A 24,599-nucleotide genomic window follows, 5' to 3' on the forward strand; every position below is an offset into this window, starting at 1 on the left:
CTCTGTTGTCCTCACAGTGGGGACCCTGGCCTTCCCAAGATAGGTACCTGGGCGTGGCTTTTCCTGACAAACATTTTTCTTTTCTTTTTTTTTTACAGATGGAAACACTAATTAAGACATTTGAATGTCTTCCATATTCCTAATTCTTTGTTCTTTTCCTTTATGTAACAGAGACAATCCTGCCTAGCTCATTACCAGCTGGTCGAGTAAACATCGAGGGACTATAAGTATATTTTACTTTAATTGCCTGAGCCTCAGGATTATGGAATCAAGATGGAAGGGGAGGGCTCTGAAAAAGGCACATGCGTGTGTGTGTGTGTGTGTGTGTGTGTGTGTGTGTGTGTGTGCTTCCCAAGAAGTGCTGGTTGTGAAGAATGGTCACATTTCCTTATATTGTGCGGGAGCTTTTGACCCTGACCCAGGAAAGACTGAGAGAAATTTGGAGGGGCCCAAGCTGCCGCCCCGTTGAGGAGAGGACAGGTTCCAAGCCAGTCAATTAAACACATTTCTCCTTAATAAATGTAGCAACTGGCTTGAAAATATGCCTTATTTTTGAAGCTGCATGAATCAGTCTGGCAAGGGGCCCGAGAGGAGAGGACTGTCTGGGCTGTCAGTCCTGCAATGTCCCCATGCTGGGCTCCAGGTTTAACCCTCCAGGGAACACAGCTTCCCAGAACAGGGTTCCAGAGCCAGCATCCCCAGGAGCTCAGGGAGTGGGTGGGGAGCCAGGGTGCAGGGTCTGGATGGGGTCACCAGCTGGGAGGAGCTACAGATGGCAGCCACAGCAGATGCGAAATTGGCTCAGCCCACAGTGTGGCCACACCAGGGGGATGACCGCTAAGTGTTCCCACAAACCCGGCAGTCCATCAGTAGTGTGGTCTCTGATCTCAGGGGTTTGACCCATGAATGTACCAGGGTTCTCAGCTTTCTCCCCGACACAGACTGAAGTGGGGGCATGGGAGCCCAGGAAGGAGGTGGAGTGCCTTCCTGGTGGGATCCATCCAGGTCTGACAGGAGCACCATGAATTTTCAAGGGTGGGGATGGGCAAGGCCGTCCTTTTGCATGCAGGTATTAGCGAGGCTCTGCAAGGAACTGACCCCTCCACACAGCTCTTGCTGTTCTTAATCTGTTTAAAGACAAGGTCTCTTGCAGCAGTGTGTAAAGGAACCTGCTGCTGGGCCTAATGACCTGAGTTTGATCCCCAGGACCCACACGACAGAGGGAGAGAACTGACTCCCATAAACTCCTGGACCCTGTGCTCCTCCTGCCTCAGCCTCTGAAGCAGTTGCGCAGGCTTGATGTGCAGTTCTCAAAGTGGCTTCCCCAGGGACATCCCTGCGGCCACAGGGGCAGTGCAGTTCCCCTGAACCCCCTTCCTGCGGCCACCAGGGTTCCCTAGAGAGACCCCAGTCTCTCTGCATATGCCTGCAATTGTCATCCTTGGGAGATGGAGGTGGGAGGGTCAAGAGTTCAAGGTCATTCATACAATGCCAGCCTGGACCACATGAGATCCTTTCTCAAAAAGACAAAAACAAACACAAAAACCACCAGCTGAATTTAGCATAAATGTGAATTCCCTACTATTAACTCGCAGTGGGTGTGCACTTATAGGGACTCATTAGGGGTGAAGCATCTCTCCGGTAAGGAAACACCAGCTCATTATGGAGGCTAGGCTGATTCTGGTGGCTCTAATGAGCTGTGAAAACCACCCAGGAGCTAAACTAGCCGAGGGAGTGTCTTTGAATGCCCGGAGGAGCACTTGCTGCTTAAATTTGGAGCCGGAAGGAAGCTAACCAATGGGGCTGTATTAGGGTCTCCAGAGGAGCAACCAACGGAATGACTACACACATATGTTGGCTAGTTTGTTAAGTCAGCTGATGTTAAAACAGCAACAAGAGCCGAATTACATCCAAGAGGCCGAGAGCCTGGTGGCTATTCCATCCATGGGGCTGGGAACTTCAGCATTCCCAATCGGGCGCTGAAAACCTGGAGGGTTCCTGGAGAGTTGCTGGTCCTTAGTCTACGATAGAAGCCTGGAGAAACTGTTTCTTTCTGATAGCATCGAAGGAATCATCATCATCATCATCATCAGCAGCAGCAGCAGCAGCAGCAGCAGCAACAGGGTAGGTATATCAACTTGGAGGTAAGAGGAAAGGCCAGACCCGCAAAAGGGCAAAAGGCGAGTGATCTTTGATCTGCTGTGCCTTTTTATCTAGGCTGCTACCAGAACCCTGCATGGGTTCCTTGCCTCACAGACCGCAGGTTCCTTCTCTTTGATGCCCCTTCTTTCTTCTCTGTTGATTTCCTTTCTCAGCCTCCGTCTCCAAGCAGTTCTTTCATGGAGCCTGGTCCTCACCTCTCATTCCTTCTCAAACTCCAGTCTTCTCCTGGCTGGTGACCATGACTCTACAGCTCTTGCGTCTAGCTTTGGACTTGTCCATTCAGCATCTTAACTGACCCAAAGGTTAATCGAGCTCCTCCTTGATCGCTCCACAGCCTCCTTGAGGGAGAACCCTCCTGCCTCCCTCCATCACTGAGCCTAGCACCCAGGACACAGTGTGCACCACCATCGCTAGCTCCTGGGAGGGGCTTTGTAGTGGCGGCGGCACCAGGCAGAGCACACTCACCCTGGCGTGAGCCTCCCAGGGGCACTCCTGTCTGCTTCCTACAACCAGCACCAGCGCAGGTCATGGGTGCTAGTGGTGGGAACTCAGAATGTTTCCAGGACAGGAAAACTGGTTCCAAGGATCTGGACTTCTTCACATGCAAATGAAGAAATTCAGATTTGGAGGTGTTGCCTATTGGTTGTAGTATTAAGGCCACTCGACGTAGTTAAAAGGAAGGTTTATTTTGTGGGGTAACTTACAAGTAAAGGGATAGGTTACAGGGTCCGGAAAAGGTGTAGCGCAGTCCAGCGGTGTTCTCTGGAAAACTCTGCTTGGTCTACCTCCAGCATCCGGGATCCAGGAACCAAGAGAGCCAGCACCTCCAGATCTGGGGTCTTAAGGGCTCCTGTCTGCGCCCTACCTTCTAGGTGTGACAGTTACCAAAGCCTCACTGGGGGTAGTACTTCCAGGTCAAAGCTGGAACAGCTACCCACTACAGTTGCCTTCCCTTTTGACACTGTTTTTTTCTTTCTTTCCTTGAAGGGTATGTGTGCAGGTGTGTGTGTGTGTGTGTGTGTGTGTGTGTGTGTGTGTGTGTGTGTGTGTATTCATTCTGTATATATTCTATATATTTATTCTGTAAGTTTTGCTCCGCTAGAGCACCCTGACTAATACAACTCCACACTTCTGGTTTCTCCTCTTCTCCACTGTGCCCTTCTGGACCAAGTCATCACTCTCCCCATCCCCCCCAATTCCTGAATTTTTAAACCTAGGAGGTGTCAGGTCTCCTGAAAGCAAGGGACAATGAAAAATCACTCCCTGGGTTCCTATAGGTCCCAGAGAAGGAGCTTGGCTTTTAAACTTGTATTTCATAAAACAACAATTCAGTGGGATTTTTTTTTTTATATAAAGGTGACTTTTTTTGGGTGGGGGAGGGTATAACAGCTTCATTTAATCAGGGCTCAAATTTATGTTCCCTATCACCAAAATCTATTATAAAATCTATTACTGTCCAGTCAGGGTATTTTAGGTATTTCATCTTTGAAATTATCTTTTTATGAGCACATGGCCTTTTCCCATTGAATTTTTTTTTCTGAGATGTAATTTACATAACTTAACATTTACCCCTTAAAAGAATGCCAGAATGCCAGCCCATATTCTTTAGTATTTTCAGGATGCAATGTCCCGCTACTGTCTAAATCTCAGTTCTTCATCTCTCAAATGATTTTTTAAAAAACATTTCAGCAGGTAGGAACTCTCCCTGTTTCCAGTGGAGTAATATTCCATGTGTGGACATGTACCATGCTGCTGATCCATTCCTTGGTTGATGGAGGTCTGGAGTGTTCCATCTGTTTGGTGGTGATAGATAATGCCCAGATTTTTATGGAGACGTGTTTTCGGTTTTCTTGGGTATTGCTGTGGTCTGATTGTGGTTTGTCCTCACCAAAATTCATTTGAAAATTTTGATTGTGATGTAAAGGTGTGGGAGATGGGATTTTAAAGAAATCTATGTCCTCATGGATAGATTAGTGTATATCTCTCCACGACTGCATCAGCATTCTAGTAATCTTTCTTTATAAACCATCCAGTCTCAGGTATTCTGTTATAGAAAAGGAGATAGTTTAAGATAGGAATACAGGTGTAGACCAGCAATGTAACCAGCATTCCAATTTCTCTGTTGCTTGACAACTTCCCTTCCCCCTCTCTTTCTCCTCCTCCTCTTCTTTCTTTTTCTCTTTATTTCTTTTTCTTCCCTTATCATCCCAACGAGTGTGAAGTCTTATCTTCTAGGTTTGATTTACATTTTTCTAATAATGCACGATCATCTCATCTGTCCAGTATGTGTGCTAGCGATTAAACCCAGGGCCTCACCTGTTGCTGGGCAGGGACACTACAATTGATATATCTAGCCCTATTTTTACTTTTTTTGAGACAAGTTCTAACTAAGTTACTCAGGTTGGCCTTGAATTCACTCAATATCTCAAATAGGCCTTCAACTTGTGATTCTCTTGCCTCAGCCTCCAGAGTAGCAGAAGTCACAGGTCTGCATTGCCAGGCCTGGTGTGGTGATGAACATTGGTTTTTAAGTTAAAAAATGCAACTATTTTATTATTAATTTACATGTATTAGTGTTTTGCCTGCATGTATATCTGTACACCCCATACATACCTGGTGCCCATAGAGGCCAGAAGAGGGTATTGGATTCCCTGAACTGTTGTTGGAGATGGTTTGTGAGCTGCCAAGTGGGTGCTGGGAACCTACTGGAAGACCTCTGGAAGAGCAACCAGAGCTCTTAACCTCCGAACCACCTCTCCAGCTCATGATGATGAACATTTTTAATGTTCCTATGGCCCTTTTGTATATCTTCTTATAGATATATATTTATATATGAGATAGTATATCTCTTTTCAGTTAGCTGGTTTTTGAGTGAGGTGGGCATTAGATCCCTTATTTCTACATAGATACCCTTGGCCAAGCACCACTTTTTGGAAAGACTCTTTTCTCCTGAGCAGGAAAAGCCCCGGGTTGGCTCATGTGGCAGGATGCTTCTGACTTCACAAAGATGTCCACGTCCTGTATCTGGGAACCTCGATGGGAAGGATGGGGACAGAATCACGGTTGCCAACCTCTTGATGTAGCACCTCAGTAATATCCTGGATTGCCCAGGCCAGTCCAATGTAAAAAGGAGAGGGTCTTTAAATGTGGAAAAGGAGGCAGAAGAGAACTTCAGAGTGATGTATATGCTAAGAATTTATTTTACTGGTGCTGATTTTGAAAATGAGAACGGATCCATGAGCCATAGAACATAGATGATCTTTAGAAGCTGGAGAGCACAAGGAAACACATTCTCTCTGTGGTCTCAGGAAATAATGTAGCTCTGATGATGTCTTGATCTTATCCTGGTTATTTCTGGACTTCTGAAATACCAAGCTGTAAGGCAATACATTTATATTATTTTTAATGACTGCACTGGGATTATTTGTTATAAAAGCCATTGAAACCCTTCCAGACTCCAGATCCCCACTGCACACCTTTCTTGCTGCCGAGATGCCTGACACAGGTGATGGAAGGAAGGGTATTTTGGCTGATGGTCTGAGGGTACCGTCCATCATGGCAGAGAAGGCGTGGCTGCAGGAACGTGAAGTGGCTGGTCCTGTTGTTCCTATAGCCAGGAAGTAGAGAGAGATGGATGCTGGTGCCCAGCTCACATTCTTTCTCCTTTTTACTCTGTTCTGGAGCTCAATACCTGTGAACAGTGGGTCCTCAGTGAGTTTTCCCTCTTCAATTAAACATTTGTGGAAACACCGTAGACACTGCCAGGGGTGTGTTTCGTTAGGATTCTAAATCCAGTCAAGGTTGACCGTGAAGACTAATGAGACACACTGTTGAATCCTCTTTTCTTGAATGGAGATCAGGGCAATCACTTCTGGGATTACAAGCTGTTATATGGCAGGAAGATTTTGAAAATTTGATTAAGGTGGAATTTGGGTTAGTCAGAAGAAGAACTGTTTATTATGTGTGGTGACACAGGCCTTTAATCCCAGCACTCAGGAAGCTGAGGCAAGAAGATCTCTGTGATCTTGAGGCCAGCCATAGTGAATTCCAGAACAGTAAGGATTATGTAGAAAGACCCTTTCTCAAAAAAAAAAAAAAAAAAAAAAAAAAAAAAACCAAAGCCAAAACCAAAAAAGAAAGAGAGAAAGAAAGAGTAAAGAATAATAATAATAATAATAATAATGATAATATAATAATAACAAGAACATCCTTCATTAGCCCCACCCTAAGAAAAATCAGGAATTCACAGGGAGAAGTCTCCTGTTGGTTTGAACTAAGTTCTTCAATTCTACAACCAATAGGAACGTTTATGGAAGCAGAGTTTGGGTCCTATATGAGGAGGATGTAGGCTGACGGAGAGCTTGCTCTGAGTCATCTGAGATCTTAAACAATGATTCAGGTATTCCACACCACATCTTCTGACCTATAGAAGATATGGAATAGGTGATTATGTGTGCAATAATAAATCAATTTCATCGTAAGTAATGAAATTTGTTATGTGACAGTAAAAAGGAATGCATTTTCTCTAGTGAATCCCTTTGGCATCTTGGATGAAGTCAACTGAGTGTGTGTCCTTGGTCCTTCTGAATGCTATTCTGTCCCATTGACCTATAGACCTAACTTCTTTCCCAAAATTATCATTGGGATTTTACCAGAGATTTTTAGTGTGTCCCGAAAAGTAGATCCTAGAAATCCTATAATTTCCAGCATTGTACATTTTCATATTAATTTTCTCCCTCGAAACCAGCTACCATGTCAAAAGTCTAATGACTCAAAGACCATTATGGTACCATGTAGGGGAGGTGATGTACCAGTCTGGCATCAGTGAATGGGAACCACACAGCTGAGGTCACTTAACTTAGTAACAACAGGACGAGAAGTGTTATTTTAGGTTGCTAAGTTCAGAGGTTGGTTATGAAGAAATAGGATGTTGAAAAGTACAGCTATTAATTTTTTTCTGTTTTTCTTTGGGTTGCTTTTGATAAATTGTATGGATCAAGTAATACTTATCTAAATTCCTGAATTTATTATTATAAGTTTGGGGGTGAAATGTCATGATTACCCTTTTAATGTCTTTAGCGTCTGTGGTAATGCTTCTTTTCTACCTCAGATATTTTGAGTATATATATTAGAGTATATTATATATATTTTATAATGTTGATAGAGTAAATATATATGACTTTTATTGGCCAGTTACTAGTTAAATAAAAATTTAATGTGTCTTGTAGTTTGTGCTCTTTTCCTTGTTCAGTCTTCCTGGAGTTTAAAACATTTTGTTCATCTTTTGAATGATTTGTCTATTCATTTTATTCTCTTTCTGTGTCTGTGTCTGTTTGAATAAGGATGGCCTGCCATAGGCCATCTTTAAATATTTTATAAAAATATAAAAAAAATATAAAAATATACAAAATATATCACATATTTTAATGCTTAGTTGCCAGGGAGTGGCACTGTTTGAAAGGATTAGAAGGATTGTGAGGTGTGGCCTTTTTGAGGAATTGTGTGACTAGGCGTGGGCTTTGAGGTTTCAAGAGCCCATGATCAGGATATTGTTGTCAGTTACAGCTCCAGTGCCCACCAGCATGCCGCCATGCTCCCTGCCATGACAATGATGGACTAAACCTTTGAAACTGTAAGCCAGCCCCCAATGAAATGCTTTCTTTCATAGGAGGTGGTCATGGTGTCGCTTCCCAGCAACAGAGCAGTGACCAAGGCAGTGTCATTTGGTTGTTTTGGGATCTCATTCATCTGGGCTTGCCATGATTTCTCTGCTTGCTTCTTTTTTTGATGACTAATGCAGACATGGAAACTATTAATTTTTTGTGTAACATTTGCTTTTTCTTTTACTCTTATGGACATTTAGAGTTATGAATTTTTTGTGGGCACTGCTTTAAGTGAGTTGCATAAATTTTAGTCATTTTGTTTTGTTTCTATTATTTTTCAACTAGAATATTTTCTAGTGTCTCCAGTGGTCTCTTTCTTCCTTCCTTCCTTCCTTCCTTCCTTCCTTCCTTCCTTTCTTTCTTTCTTTCTTTCTTTCTTTCTTTCTTTCTTTCTTTCTTTCTTTCTTCCTTCCTTCCTTCCTTCCTTTCTTCCTTCCTTTCTTCCTCCCTCCCTCCCTCCCCCTCTCTTTCTTTTCTTTTCTTTCTTTCTTTCCTTCTTTCTTTCTCTTTTGACAGTGCTGGAGATCAAACCTCAAACCCAGGACCACACACATGCTAAGCAAGCACTCTTCCATGAAACCACATCCCCAACACACTCTACTAAGTTAAAGTATGTTGCTTATTTTTCCAGATATCTGGAGGGATTTTCTTAATATCTTGCTGTTATTTCTGACTTAATTCTCTTGTGGTCAGAAAGCCAACTCTTAGAATTTTTCTCTTTTGAAATATATTAAGGCTTATTTTATAACCCAGAATATTGTTTATTTGGTGAGCATTCCATGTGTACCCAAAAAATAGTATGTATTTTGAAACTGTGTAGTGAGATGTCCCCAAATTGTCAATTAGAACAAGATTGCTGATAGTGTGCTCAACTGTTTTATGTTATCTAGTTTTTAAATTTCAAAATCTCATCTATCTATCTATCTATCTATCTATCTATCTATCTATCTATGAAATTATTAAGGCCACTCCACATAGTTAAAAGGGAGGTTTATTTTGTGGGTAACTTACAAGTGAAGGGATAGGCTACAAGGTCTGGGAAAGATGTGCACAGTCCGGCAGTGTTCTCTGGAGAACTCTGCTCGGTCTACCTCCAGCATCCAGCGTCCAGGGTCCAGGAACCAGGAACCAAGAGAGCCAGTGCATCCGGATCTCGGGTCTTCAGGGTCTTCTCTCAGCCCTGCTGTGTAGGCGTGACAGTTACCAAAACCTCAATGGGGGTTGGAACTTCCAGATGAAAGCTGGAATGGCTACCCACTACATCTATCCATCTGTGTGTTTTGCCTGTAAGAATTTATGCGCACCATGTATGTGCAGTGCCTGTGGAGGCCAGCAGGGGGAGTTAATCCCTTGGAACTGCAGTGATGACAGTTGTGAGCCACCTGATATGAGTGCTGGGTAGTGAACTCAGTTCTCTGGAAGAGCAGCAAGTGCTCTGAACAGCTGAGCCATCTCTAGCCCTTTTATCAGTTTTTGTTTGTTTTTATTTCCTAGTTCTATATGATACTAAGATGGAAACTATTTTTCTATATTAGTCAGTTTTCGTTTTATGAATCTCAAAGCTTAGTAATTAGGTACAGAGTTAAGATTTTATGTTTTCCTTTTGGATCAACCCTTCTGTCTTTATGAAAGCTCTTTCTTTACCTCAAAAATATTCTTTATCTTTTAGTTTATTTGTCCTTATTTCAATTACATCAGCTTTCTTATTATCATTTCATGCCACAGCCTCTTTCATACTTTTATTATTATTATGCACTTTTGTCAAATGTAGTTTTTTTTTTTTTAACAATTTCACAGGTATATAATCCATACTGACTGCTCTCATTCCCACCCTTTCTCATCTTCCAAACACTCCTGTCTACCTCTCCTGCCCTACAAACCTCTTCTTACATCAATGTCTATTCATTTTGTTTTGTGTCTCACTGAGTTAAGCCAAGACTATCTGTATGGGTGTGGTCATGTCCATTGGAGCCTGCTGGGCCTAGTGGTGGATATACAGCAGAAGATGGTGGTTCCTTGTCTCCCGATCATTCAGCAGGAGTAGGTGCCTGTGGTGCTTTCTCCCTTCCATCACTGATTGCTGCAGAGCCAGTCTTGTGCGGGCCCAGTACAGGTAACTGCAGTTGTTGAGAGTCCATGATTGTGCTGGCCATTTTTCAGCCTTTCACCCCATGTTCTGCCCTCACATACTTCCTTCCCCCTTTTGGCAAAGTTTCTAGCCTTAGGATTGTGGCATAAATGTTTTATTTAGGGGTTCCGCCTGCCTCTGCTTCCCGGAGTGCTGGGATTAAAGGCGTGCGCCACCGCCCGGCCGAACTCTCAATAACAACTTATCAGCATTTCATGAAGCCGTGACTCTCCCAATTCACCACCATTCACTACAAGGAGAGGCTTCTCTGACTAATGCTGAGAGCAGCTTTTGTCTGTGGGTGTAAACATGGAGATCTGTAAGGCAGTTGATGCTATGTCAATTTAGCTAAAGAACAAGTTCGCCACTCGGACTTACAACCTCCACAGGCATGGCCTGCTAACTGGGCTAAGAATGAGTTCCCCCACCTAGAGTCGGCCTCCAATCAATCAGAGGTGGCTGGCTGCCTTGACAGCCGTCATGCCACTGTTGCGTTGGTGAACCCATCTTCTCAACATGTGGATTCTTTTCTCTCTCTTTTTTTCTTTTGGTTTGTAGGGTTCACAACTGGGTAAGACCACCGCTGCCGCCCTTTCTCCCGCTTCCGTCTACGTAGCACTTTGAAAGCTGGCCAGCAGGGAGGAAGTTTCCGGCGTAGTTCCAGCTCGCGTTCAAGATGTGAAATGTCTTTAGAAGCAGGGTCCTCTCCTCCGTCTCTGGTGTGCAGCGAGAGGACTGACTGACAAGAAGCTGTAAATGGAAGGAGTGTTCACCAGGCTGCCTCCCCTGCCCTGCTGACAGATCCCACACCGGGGACCTGGAATTCTGTTTAGTAATTCACCGCAGTGTTAACGAAAGTTGGCTCTTCAGCTCCACTCTTAGTTTTTACGGGGCTTCTCAGAGAGTAAGTTCCTGTATGACTTTCTCATGCATCCTTTATGTGGGTTAATCCTCACCCTGCACCCTTGTCTTCTCAATACCCCGGTTCTCTCCCTGCTTAAACCTTCCCACCCCTAACATCTCTGTTTTACTTTCCTCTTATCTATGTTCTAGTATCCCCTCTCCCAAGGTAGCCCCCCATCATTTTATCACTGACCGGTGTCTTTATAGTTAACATTCATATAATTTGGTTTTCAATAGTATGCCTTTAAGACACTTACTTGTATTTTCTATTATATATATATATATATATATATATATATATCCCTTTTTTTTTGGTTCTCCAGTTGATGTTTTTCACCATACTTGGGAAATTTTAAATTATTATCTTTTTAAATTTTTTATTGCATTTATTTATTGGCATGCATACAACCACATGCCCATACCACAGCATACATGTGGAGGTTGGAGGGTAACTTTCAGGAGTCTGGTCTCTCGTTTTAATATGTGGGTTTCGGGAATCAAATTCGGGGCTTCTGGTTTGACAGCAAGTCCCTTCACCCACTGAGCCACATCACCAGTCCCCTGCCCCCCGGGAACTGTTCTTTCAGGACATTTTTTCCTTCCCATCCTCTCTGAGGACACTGGGTTGGACCGCTTCATAGGTTCTCACACGTCATGGGTTCTGTTCATGTCTTAGGGATGATTTTTACCTCTGTTCTTCAGAGTGGAAATCTTTTACTAATTAATCATTAATCCTTTCTTCTAACACCTCAAATGTGTTTTGGAGCCAATCTGGTAAGCTTTCCTTTCATTTACAGAGTTTTTGTTTATTGTTTTTCCATTATTCCCATTTCTGTCCAGGAATTTCCCATCTGCTCACTTATTGAAGTAATATTTTTCTTTAAGTTCTTCAACACATTTCTAACATGCTTTAAAATCCTTGTCTGTTGATTCTAACATCTGGATCAGCTCAGAATCCCTATCATCTGCATTTTATATGAGTACACACCATTTTTCTTGCTTGATTGCACATCTAGTTATTTTTTATATTTTGTTTATTTATTTTTTGAGACAGGATCTTTCTATGTAGCCCTGGTAATCCTGGAACACCCTGTGTAGACCAGGCTGACCTTCAACTTGGAGATCCATCTGCCTCTGCCTCCCCGGTGCTAGGATTAAGGCACACACCACCACACTTGGCTGCATGTGTAGTAATTTATTTTTTACTATGTGCTAGACATCGTGGCTTATACATTTTAAAACACCTGGGCCATGTTTTCTTCCTTTAAATATTTTAATTCTAACAGACAGTGAATTTGCTGTCATCTCTTCTGATGACAAGGCTTGGTTTTAGGCTTTTCCAGAGCAGGTTTGTATCAACTATCCATTGCTGTGTAACAAATCACTCCAAAAATCAACACTTTAAAATGGTAACAAAATTAATTGTTTTTATCACTTTTGAGAACCCAAAATGTGACGGTGACCCTAGCTTAGCAGTTTCTGGTTCAGGGTCTCTCAGGATATTGCAATCAAGCTGTCACTGGGGGCTGCAGGTATATAAGGCTCATCTATGACCGAGGTTGCAGAATATGCCTGCAAGCTCGCTCACATGCTTGCTGGATGGCTTCTGCAGGGTGTAGTCCAGGGTCCTCCCTTCTCCAGCTGGAGCTTCTTCCCTGGGGGTTTGAGTGTATGGGGTGCTAAATAAGGGTACAAGCAGTAAGAGAGGAGCCCCACTGGGGACACTGAGAGGCTGGCTGCCAGGGATCTAGACTAGTCCTGGGTGGGATTTCTCAATCCCGACACTAAGATGCATTGCATACTAGGGCTGCATCCACGATGGTGTAGCCTGTCTAAATACACTGTGGGATGCTTGGCCGCATCTCTAGGCTGCAACCACTAGATGGTAGTAGTATGCTCCATCGTGACAGTCAAAAAGGTCTCTAGGGATTGCTAAATGGCCTCTGAGGAAGATGACCCCTCTCCACATTCATCCTTACACCCCCAAGTTGAGAACTATGTCTCTCCAACATGGACCTCAGCTTAATGTTTCAAAGATGTCCTTGGACCATGATAAAGTTCAATAGTTAAAGGGCTAAGTGCTCAAGCCCGAGGCCTCGAGTTGGAGTCCTACAACCCAGGTAAAAAGTGAGATGCAGTGGCAGGTTTCTGTATCCCCAGCTCTACTACAGCAAGAATGGGAGGAGGAGGCGGGTGAATCATCTAGAAGCTCATGGCTTAGCTAGCCTGGTGTTCACAGGGCATCAGCAGAAGTAAGAGAGACTCCCTTCAACAAGGTGGAAGAAAGTGGAAGGAGAGAACTGACCTTGTGAACACAAACACACATACACACACATACATACACACACAAACACACACATACACACACATACATACATACACACACGTACACATATATACACACACATACACACACAAACACACATACACATATATACACACACACAAACACACATACACACACATACATACATACACACACATACACATATATACACACACATACACACACACACATACACACATATACACATATACACATACACACACAAACACACACATACACACACATACATACATACACACACGTACACATATATACACACACATACACACACAAACACACATACACATATATACACACACACAAACACATATACACATACATACACACATACACACACAAACACACATACACAAACACGTATACACACACACACACACAAACACACACACAAATACACACACACACACAAACACACACAAATACACACACACATACACACAAACAAACAAACACTCAAATTTAAAAGCAGACCTCTCCATTCCACTTTTGTCAGACTGCTAAGGCTTGCTAGGGTTGTGTGACATAGTTTCCATTTGACTTGATTCAAGTATGAATTGTTCTTTACTGTGTATTCACTGTCCGTCATGCATTTCAGTTCTCAGCCCAAATTCTGCTGCTCCTTTTCACGAGGTTCCCTCTTTTATTCTGCCCAAATCTCCAAATCTGAGGTGCTTCTGCAGGCCCAGACCTAATCTCTGCCTTCCGGACTTAGCATCTCTGCTCCCTCTGTGAGATGTGCTGGGCTCTTCCGTTTTTTGCTCTGGTCAGAAAGTTTGTGCTGGGTCAAGAGCCAGAGGGCACATGGCTCTCTCCTGATGAGCTTTCTCTTCTCTCCCGAGCTGGCTGTTGTCTAGTGCCCACAACACAGGCTTTACGTATTGTGACTGTTTTAGAGCCACAGAAGGCCGAAGAAAGTCTACTGAGAATCAGACAGTCCCAATGTAATACCCCTGCCCCACCCCACCCCAGGGGGCAGCATTGGGAGGTGCTCTGGACAGTGAAGAGGCTGGATCTTCAGGTCTTTGGAATCTTTAGGTCTTTGGATCTGTGGAATCCTCTCCTTTCTGGCTTGAGACATGAGCATACACTCTGACACATACCCCCACCAGAGGCCCAAACATACTGAACTTGGAATGATAAATCATATCAAACTACTTTTTGCTTCCTAAGTAGCCTGGGTCAGGAATTTTGTTAGAGTGACACAAAGCTGACTAACTCAGGAAACAAAAAACAAAACAAAACAGCAAAAAAGCCCAGACTATTTCATTTCAAGACAAACCTCACAAGGGCTGGAGAGATACTCAACAGTTAAGATCACTGGTTTCTCTTTCAGAGGACTGGGGTTCAATTCCCAGCACCCTCATGGTAGCTCACAACTGCCTGTAATTCCGGTTCTGCACAGATATATCCCCCATATAAATAAAAAATAACTTTAAAAATACTTATTATATATACAGTGTTCTGCCTACATATATGCCTGCACGCCAGAAGAGGGCATCAGATCTCATTACAGATGGTTGTGAGCCACCATGTGGTTGCTGGGGATTGAACTCGGACCTCTGGAAAGGCAGCCAGTGCTCTTAACCTCTGAGCCATCTCTCCAGCCCTAAAATAACTCCTAAAAAGACAGAGACAATGAGTCTCTCCTGCTCTTAAACACTGTGGCTATCAGCACACGCTTGCCTGTCCCCCAGCAGCCTGTGCTCATGCTGACTGTCACCATTGGTGCTCATGCCTTTTCTGCTGTCTGTGTCTTTCTGTAAGTCCAGCATTCTACCTATGCCTCTTGTAGAGTGGACAGGAACAGGGAATGGACGGCGTGATTTTTCTAATGTAAGTCTAATCTCCCTTGTTCGTCTCTCACCCACATTTGAATCAGGGACTTCTTCTGAAACTTAAGGTTGAGGAGCAGACGAGACTCAGGGGAGGAAACCAGCCCCTCTGTCATCTGTCATGTCCATAAATAAAGCGGAGACTGATGTGCGCTGTGCTGGGGTTAACCACACAGCCACCGCCAGGCAGGGGTTCACTCTGGTGTGGTTGTTTGAAGCAAGTCGGATGCTTTCCCCACGGGCCCTGGCAGTGCTGAGTTGCTAAAAGAAAACTTAACAAGAAGGCGCTGCTTCACACAGGCCAGATCCTTTTGATTTGTCTCAGAATCTCTGTCTGCGATTCTGAGTTGAGGAGACAGCCTCCGGCTAAGGGGACCCCGTGTAGATCGCTGAGTGAGCAGTTAAGGCAGGAAGAATCACTACCTGTGCATAAGTGGGGTTTGCAAGTTCAAATGCCTACGGGGGCCAGTGTGTAACAGCAATGAGTCAGGATAGATGTGGACCATAGGGATGGCAGGGTCTGTGGTCACTGGATAGATAGCACGTTCCCTGCTTAGACAACCGGCTGCCAAAAGTTCAAGACTTGAAGAAGGCTGAGGATGTAGCTCAGTGGTAGAATGCTTGTCCAGTAGGCATGAGGTCCTGACTTCAAGCCCCAGTACTGTGAAAGTTTTTTAAAATATGTAGCCAGTCAAGAGTCACATTTGAGTTTGTCTGCAGATTGGGTTATTCGCTGGCCAACTGGGTCTCAAACTCTTGGTTAAATGAGTGTCATCATAGTTAGTTATGATGGGCTTATGTCTCAATAGGCCTTTCATGAGTTGAAAATATCCTTAAGACCCAAATGTGTTTATTTTGTATACCTAGTCCATTGAATAACCACAGTGTACCTGGCCTTGAACACACTCACATTAGCTTATACTCAGGCAAAAATGCCAACCATGAAACCTGTTGTATAACAAAATGTTGAATATACTCCCTTGGGGGAAAATTGCTCCCCACCTAGTTTACTGCCCGACTCTGACATGGCAACATGGTACTGTTATCTACAAATGTTTCCATTGCGTTCACAGCTGCCCTGGGACACATGTGACCTGCAGGTTGCAGCCTAGATACATCTGCATATAGGGTATAGGCTTTTTCTCCATGTGATCAGGAGCTGTGAGCTGCAGCTCTCTGCTGCTTTTCAGTATTGGGAGAGAATATATTTTACATCTTGCTAGCCTGGGAAAAGATCCAAATTCAAAATGCAAAGTAAGGATTCTACTGACTGTGTATTGCTTCTGCATCACCATAAAGGTAAAAAAAAAAAAAAAATCCTAAGTCGAACCACTATGGGTTGGAGGCAGTCTGTGTGTCCCCTTTAAGGATGAAGTTCTGAACTCTACGGGAGGTAATGACCTTGCCTGGTGTGGTGAAGCAAGCTGTTACTGGCTTTGAACTCAGGCTGCCCGTCCTCAGCGCGTGTGCCCTGACACTGTGACGTGGCGGGGAACCAGATGACAGCAAAGCGAAGGTGGCTTCATAAACAAACTGGGACACAACCGCAATGAAAGGGACCACAGATGGGAAGTGTCGAGTTGCATAAACACGGAGGAGAAAGCGACCATGATCAGAGGGAAGGGACTGATGTGTCCCGGGTTCTCTGGGACAAAGCACTCAAAGCCAGTGAGAAAGGAGTTAGTAAGAAGAAAGCAGGCAACCAGCGTCTTCAGAACAGCTTAACTTGGTGAGCCGTTAAAGAATGGCAGTCAATGTGCTTGCTCCCTCCCAGTAATTATGAAAAATGAATGTATGCTACAAAATATTTCAGGGTTGCTGAGGGCCCTGGGGACAGACACATTTGAGTAAAGCTGACAGAAAGATGTTCCTTCCCTTATGGCAGGGGATTCATCCCAAGACCCCAGTGGAGTCCTCAAACCTGGGACAGCAGGAAGCTCCCTAGACACTACATTTTTTTCTATGGCTTGCACGCTTACAATAAGATTAAATTTATAAGTTAGACCTGGCGAGACATTAGCAATAACTAAAATAGAACAGAAATGTTATGATAGAGTGCAAAAAGTTATCTAAAACTTTGGGACTGTTTGTTTCTAGAAGTTTCCATTTAATATTTTCAACCTATAGTTGGATGAAAATTAGGAGGACCACCCACAACCAGGTGGTTGATGTAGAACTGTGTCCTCTGGGAGTGCCATGACCGAGGCTGCCTTGAGATTTGAGCATCTGTGATTGCCCACATGAGTCCACCATGAGATTGGGTCCTCTAACAGTCTTTTGTAGAGGAGGGGAAGGTTCCTGGCCTCATCAGAGGATATAAAAATAGTCGGAGTGTCTGAGAGAAGGAGGCTGCCTGTCAGCTGCCCGTTCTCCTGTGAGTAAGCTCCCAACCATCCATCATTCTGTAAGTAGCCCCCCAAAACTCAATGCTTCATCAAGCTAGACTTGGGTGGGAATGTCTTCAGTCTGTCAATGCCGTCTCTCTCTGGGGTGAATAGAAACAGATTCCTGAGAAAAAGACACACAACTGACGAGTACCAGCCCTTGCACTAGAATTAAAAATGTATGAGGTTGGACCTGGCCTGGCCCCGGGGATCTTTTAAACTACACTCGGGCCTTACACAGACTCCATTCATTACCTGCTATGTCCAGTTAAACATAGTGCGCTCTCCTCCAAATGAGGCTGTCAGTCCCATTGTGGCTCAGCTGCCTCTCTTCAGCTTCTCTCCTTAGCATCCTCCCCCACTTCCCCAGCCTGTCCTTGCCTGCCAGGGTGGGCTGGCCTCCTGCTCCTGGCCTCGGGTGATGGAAGCTGCCAATTTCACACGTGCACTTCAGTGGTTCCCGAAGTTTCTCATTGGACTTTTCTGACTGCGGATTCGATGACTCAAAGGATACGTTTTCTCTCTGCCAGTCCCCCCAGCAAAGGTCATTGCCACCACTGAGAAGAGAAGGAAACCGGTGCTCCCACCATGGGAGACCTAGAGCAAATTTATGTCCTGATCTCCTGCATGGTTCATGGGCAGACTCCCCCTCTGAGTGTCCTTGTCCCTCGTAGGCTGGGGGGGGGGTCCCAAGATCTATTCCCTGCTGTTAAAGAACCCTAGCTCACAGTCATAGATCTACACTGTCCAACCAGGTGCCACCACAGTCCTGCTACTCACCTCTGACCCATCCTCCCAGGGACCCCTCTGCTGCTCCCTTCAGGCCTTCATGTACTTGTGAAAACCGCTCCCCATGCCCTGTGAGATGAAAGGGAAATTATTTTGCCTGACATTCCAGGACCATGACCAGCCAGGACCATCCACAGCTCCCTCAGCCTCCCAAGCTTGGCTCTGTATCACACATTCTGTCCTCAAGTGTCCTCAGCTCTTGGTTTCCATGTGCAAGCTCATTGCACACTGACTCCTCTCTAAGTCTCCCTGTCCCTTTAAGGAGAGAAGGGCCCCCGTGTAAGAGGCTCCTGTGTCCTTAAACCTGAAGAACTCTAGAAGGAGGCAGTTCTCCAGGCAGCCCCTTCTCCAGAATCTGCATTCCCAGGGTCCACCTGGCTGAGCAGGCTCCCATTTGCGAGTCAGACCCTCATTGTCCACGTCACAGGTCTCCAGAGATGGAGGGGGTGGTAGCCTCCACCTGCCATCTCTTTAGAGAGGGATCACTCATGACAATGACCATCTTCAAATTAGTGCATCCCAAACTCTCTTTTTCGACCCTCCTTGATACCTTTATGTTGTCGTGGGCTGTGAGGGTCGAGTATGGATTTCTTTGCCAGTGACTAGGAGATTCTTCCAGCTAGATCCTGCCACAGTCCCATCTACAGTGGAGCCATGACTTGCCTAAGGTCTTCCCCCAGAAGCTCCAGGTCACTTCCATCCAGCTGTGTCTCCAGTGAGCCTGGGTCTTCAACATCAGTAGTGTGTGAAATGTCAGCTGGCCGAAGTCCTTCCTCAGCTGTGGTCCTCCCCACCTGCGCCCTTCCCCAGCTTGGCTCCTCCCTCTCCGCACAACCACGGCACGGGGGAGTAATGCCTTTACGCACCCCAGGATGACCTCCACCACCACACAGTCCCCGACACTTGAGAGGCTAGGGACGCTTAAAGGCACTGGCTGCCCACAAAGGACCCTTAATTGGGATGCTTCCTGGGACCATCTCTTGTCCCACATCCTGGTCCAGCTTCCAGTGTCCTGCCTCTCTTCTCTGCACACTCCTCACCAGCCTGCTAAGTGGATACAAAGATTTTCCCAAACAATCACACCGGATCTGGAGTGTTCTTTCCTGGAACAATGGAGAGTTGTGGTCAAATTGAGGACACGCAATCTGTCTTTCGGATTCCTGACCAGAATCCTCCCAGGGTGACACCAAACCTCAGGCTGGCCTAGCTCGCCCCCGCCCCCTTCTCCAGCCTCTGCGGCTTCCCAACCCAGGCATTCAAAAGCCGGCTCCCTTCCCCAGCTTGGTCACATGCTGGAACACCTGCCCGCCTTGGCACAGGTGCCTCGCCAGAGAGGTACCCTGTGGGGCCGAGTGGTGTTTGTTCTCTTCTGAAGTTGCAGGCTGTTTTGTGGCGCGCCAGGCTCCTCTGGGCACATCGCCTTTGCTCTTCAGTGAAGGTCTCCCTCGGTTATGTAAACGGAAAGTGGGGCATTTTTGCGGTCTTGGGACAGAAGTATGAAGACGGCTTCTTTGAGTGACTTTAATCACCACCTTACCCTTGTGGGTACGCTTGGTCTCTGGACAGGAAGTGGGTGGCTGGGGGGGGCGGAAATGACTGTTCTGGAGGGAATCTTCCTGCTTCCCACGAGCCTGCTTTTAGAGTTCTCTGCAGCCTTAAAGGAGGCAGCCGTGCTAGCCTGCTCTGGTTGCGGCCTGGCCTGGTGATGGCTATTTCCTGAGTGTGCAGTATCTCCACTTCCTGCAGCCACAGAGGGTCTCCTCTCTGCGGAGTGGGGCACAGGCGGCTCACACCTCTCGGCTCACACCTCTCGGCTCACACCTCTCCTGGCCTCTGCCTCTCCTGGGCTCAGTAAGCCATCTCTGCCATTAGCCTGAGCTGGGCTCCTCCCCCTCTGCACCCTCTACCACCTGGGCTCCTCCCACTTTGTACCCCCACCCCTCCCGGCTCCGCCCCTTCTGCACCCTCCTGGGATGAGAAAAGGCTAAGAGACAGGGAGGGGCCGGAATGTCTGTATTTTTCTGGTATTTTCTGTTATGGCTTGCTAGCCTTCCCTGTGGCACTGCCCCATGGCACAGATGGCTGCTATCTGTGTGGCGGAAGACAGTGGCTCTCTGGTGGAGAAGGCTCTCACAGTTAAACATGCCCCCTGTCCCGAGAAACTCTCCCTAGAGAGTCCCTCCATTTTCCAGAGGTTCCAGAGACTTCTCGGCACTTCCAGGTTGCCTTGGTGGAAGAGCTGGGTCAGCTGGCACCAGGGAAGAACCCCAAGTAGGGGTCTTTGCCCGCCTCTGTCTGCTCCCAGCCTACCCAACTGCCGGACCACAATGTCTCCACAGCCTCCCTTCCCAGTTCCTCCTTCAGCTCTGATCTCCTGCACCGCACTGTCTTCCGGGTAGCCGGGGCAGAGCTTGCTTTCAAAGCACTTGCTGAGAGAGCTGGCTGTTCTACAGAAAGTCCTCCAAGACTTCCCAGGACGTTTGGGATAGCCCCTCCACGCCTCGTCCCTCACGATGCTCTCCACCGCACTCTTTCCGCTACACCTGTCTCCCCCCTGCTCTTTGCCTCGGCCTCTGTGCCTTGGTGCGGCCTCAGAGCCTTTGCAGGTGTGGTGCCTGAGTCTGGGGACCCTCTCCCTGAGCTCCAAAGGTCTGCTTCTCACCATTTGCCCAAACAGCATCTTTCCAGGGCAACCCTTGGTGGGTGCATTATCCTCTATCCACTCACTGCTCAACAAGTCTGTGTGTGGTCCTCTGAAGTCCGAGACACTGCACAGAGCCATGGAGAAAGGAGAACTCACTGCCCCAGGAGGGGGTGGGGAATGGACATTCTAGCGGCTACAAATAGAAAACAGAAATAAATACAGTATGTTGTGGTGCAGGCAATGGGGAAAAATGCAGGGGATGAGGAGGGGAGAGTATGAGGGTGTGGTGGGAAGGAAGGTGGACACAGCCAGCCTCTGGATCTGCGGGATGCACACCTGTGGGTCCAACCAACAACCGTGGTCAACAGTAGCATCATTTTAAGACAGACTCTCACTATATAGCCCTGGCTGGCTTTATACTTGTTATGTAGATGAGGCTGGCCTCAAACTTAACAGAGATCTGTCTGACTCTGCCCCCTGTATGCTGAAATGAAAGATATGGGCCATCGCACCATCGCATCCTGTAAGACCAAAGTACTTCTAAACATTGAACTTGTGCAAGTTTTTTTCTTTACATCATTCCCTAAGCAACATAGTCCAACAACTATAGACATAATATTACACTGTTTCAGGTATTTTAAGTATATATATTGCGTGTGTGTGTGTGGTTTTATGTGTCCATATAAAATCTAAGCTCCACAAATAAGAGAAAACATGCAACATTTATCTCTCTAACTTATTTTCCTCTATATGATTATCTCTGTTTTCCTACAAACAACAAAACTCAGTTGTGTATATAAACCAGATTTCTATACACACTTATCTGTTGGCAGACACCCAGGCTAACTCCATGACTTGGCTGTTAGGAATAGTGTCACAATAAACAGGTGTGGAAGTACCTGTAGGGTGTGTTACAGCTTTAGAGGCCTTTGGATATATTCCCAGGATCGGTATAGCTGGATCTTGTGTTAACTCTATTTTCGGTTTTCTGAGGAGTCTCCATACTGATTTCCATAGTGGATAGACTAATTTATACCTTCACCAGTAGTGTGTAAGATTCTTTCCCTCCATCCTCACCAGCATGTCTTTGTTTTCTTGGTGATGGCTGCTCTGATTGAGTGAGATGGAATCTCAATGTTGTTTTAATCTGCATTTGACAGACAGAGGAGGATGTGGGGGCACATTTTCATATATTCGCAGGCCATCCACTCACATTTTCATCTTTCCAGAATATGTTTATTTCATTAGTTATTTATCAATTGGAATTTTGTAGGTATTTACCTTTTTGAGTTCTTTCTGTTTAAAGATTTCTTTTTTTTTAAAATTCATGTGCCCATGTGAGTGCATGTGCACCATATGTGTGCAGTACCCTCAGAGACCAGAAGAGGGCATCACATCCCCCTGGAGATGGAGCTGGTGCTGGAAACCAAACTATGTCCTCTGCAAGAGTAGTAAGTGCTCTTAACCTCTGGAATATCTCTGTAGCTCTTATTTTTAGAGTTCTTTATCTACTCTAGATAGTAACTCTGTCAGATATGTAGCCAGAAAGACCTCCTACCTTGTAGCTTCCGCTCAGCTACTCATTTGCTTTGCTACATAGAAGCCTTTTAATTTCATGTGATCTCATTTCTCAACTACTGTCCCCCCCCCCCAAACTACTGGAGGAGAGTCCTTGTCTGTGCCCATGTCTAGAAGTATTTTGCCATGTTTTCTTCTAGCAGTTTTAGAGTTCCAGGTCTTCTATTGCAGAAGTCTTTGATCTATTTGGAGCTGATTTTTGTACAGGATGAAACAGGGATCCAGTGTGGTTCTCTTCAGGTGGGACAGTTTCCCCTGTACCAAATGGTGTCTTTTCTCCAGTGTACAGTTTTGACATCTTTGCCAAAAATCACACAGCTTCAGATGTGTGGATTTACATTGGGATTTTCTATTCTATCTGTTGATCTGTGTCTCCTTTCAGGCCAGGACCATGCTGTTTTTGTTATTATGGCTCTGCAGTATGACTTGAAATCAGGTGTGGGGATAACTGCAGCACTGTTCTTTTTGCTCAGAGTTGCTTTGCCCACTGAGGGCCTTTTGTGCTTCTATATGAATTTTAGGATTAGTTTTTTTATATTCCTGTGGAGAATACCATTGGAGTTGGAGGGCTGCATTGAATCTAGAGTCTGCGTTTAGTAATGCAACCAGTTTCACATCATTGATTCTGTCTAGTACAAACCTGTCAATCTTCTGCTGTCTTCTTCGATTTGTTTCTGCAGTGTTTTGAAATATTCACTAAAGGGGTCTTTAACTTCTTTGACTAGATTTATTCCAAGGAGTTTGTTTTAAAAATATTGCAAATGGGATTTCTTTCCCCCACCTCTGATTTCTTGGGCTTCATTCATAAGGAAGGACCTCTGATGGCCTAACCACCTCTTTGGAGGCCCTACCCTTTAATAATATCATGTTAGACATTTAGCTGACACTTGACTAGGGAAATGACAGTTCAAGACCCACGATTCAGGTTTTTCTCATCTGCAAACTATGACCATCCCATCTTAATATTCCCTAAAACCCAACATCAGCTCTAGAGTCCACAATGCGGTCTTACCTGAATAGAGGGATGAGAGATGCAAGGAGCAATCCATCCCTCCAGCTGTGATGCAGGGTGCAAGCTCCCTCCAGCTGTGTTCCTGCCGGGAACCAAGCTGTGGCCACACCCTGGATCAATTTGCGAAATCCCTCCCCAATCAACCTCTGGAACCTACCCCAGGCCAGCTACCTTCCTCTGCAGCTCCCTCCAAACTGTATCGGATGTCTCACAGCCTCTTCTCTAGGAAGAGATGCCTCCCAAGCCTTAGATCTGGGGAAGGATGCTGATTGGTCCTGTGGAAACCACACATTTCATCCTGCAGCAGGGGCTGGGTTGATGTGTTTGTTCACTCCTTCTTCCTAGGAGAGCTGGGCAGAAAGAGAAATGGGTGGGATAGACTGGCAGATCCAGGATAGCAGGTGAGCTGTCCCACTCTGCCCCTGCAGCCCTGTATGCAGGTAGGTTCCCAAGCTGTGGCTGAGACCCTGCACACTAGCATCCCAGACTCTTGATATTAGCGCTAACATTGGTACCAAAAAATGGTTGTGTACCTGTGGTGGGCAATGTCCTGGGTCAAGGGCTTTAAACTGACCAACCTGAACAGATGTGAATCATCCATGGGTCATTCCCACAGGCCATGTCTGTCTGTCCCAAGTTTCTATACAGAGAAACTAAGATTCAATTAAGATTGTCAACACGGTAAGTCTGCCCGGCTTCAAGATCTGGTCTCTTGCCTCCAAAACATGGCTGGCTGCAGACAAGACCAACCAGGAGAAGAAGAGTCTTCTAGAGGCATCATGAGGAAAGAAAAGGAATCGATGATACACATAAGAAAATGGAAAATAAGGCAGATGAAATGGGCAGACAGTTTCTACAAGAAAAGCTGAGAGAAAATAGGAAAGGAAACACCATGTTCAGTAAGTTAAAAGTAGAGAAGGTTGCCAGGGGTGGCACACACCTCTAATCCCAGCACTCGGGAGGCAGAGGCAGGCGGATCTCTGAGTTCAAGGCCAGCCTGGTCTACTGAGTGAGTTCCAGGACAGCCAGGACAACACAGAGAAACTCTGTCTCAAAACAAGCAAACAAAGTAGAGAAGACAATAGCATTGGCCACCAGAACAAGCAGACTCATCACAGAGGGGAACTAGGAACACAGTATTGCAGCCGAGCGGTCT

Source organism: Peromyscus maniculatus, chromosome 8 (assembly GCF_049852395.1).
Source record: "Peromyscus maniculatus bairdii isolate BWxNUB_F1_BW_parent chromosome 8, HU_Pman_BW_mat_3.1, whole genome shotgun sequence".
Lineage (NCBI taxonomy): Eukaryota > Metazoa > Chordata > Mammalia > Rodentia > Cricetidae > Peromyscus > Peromyscus maniculatus.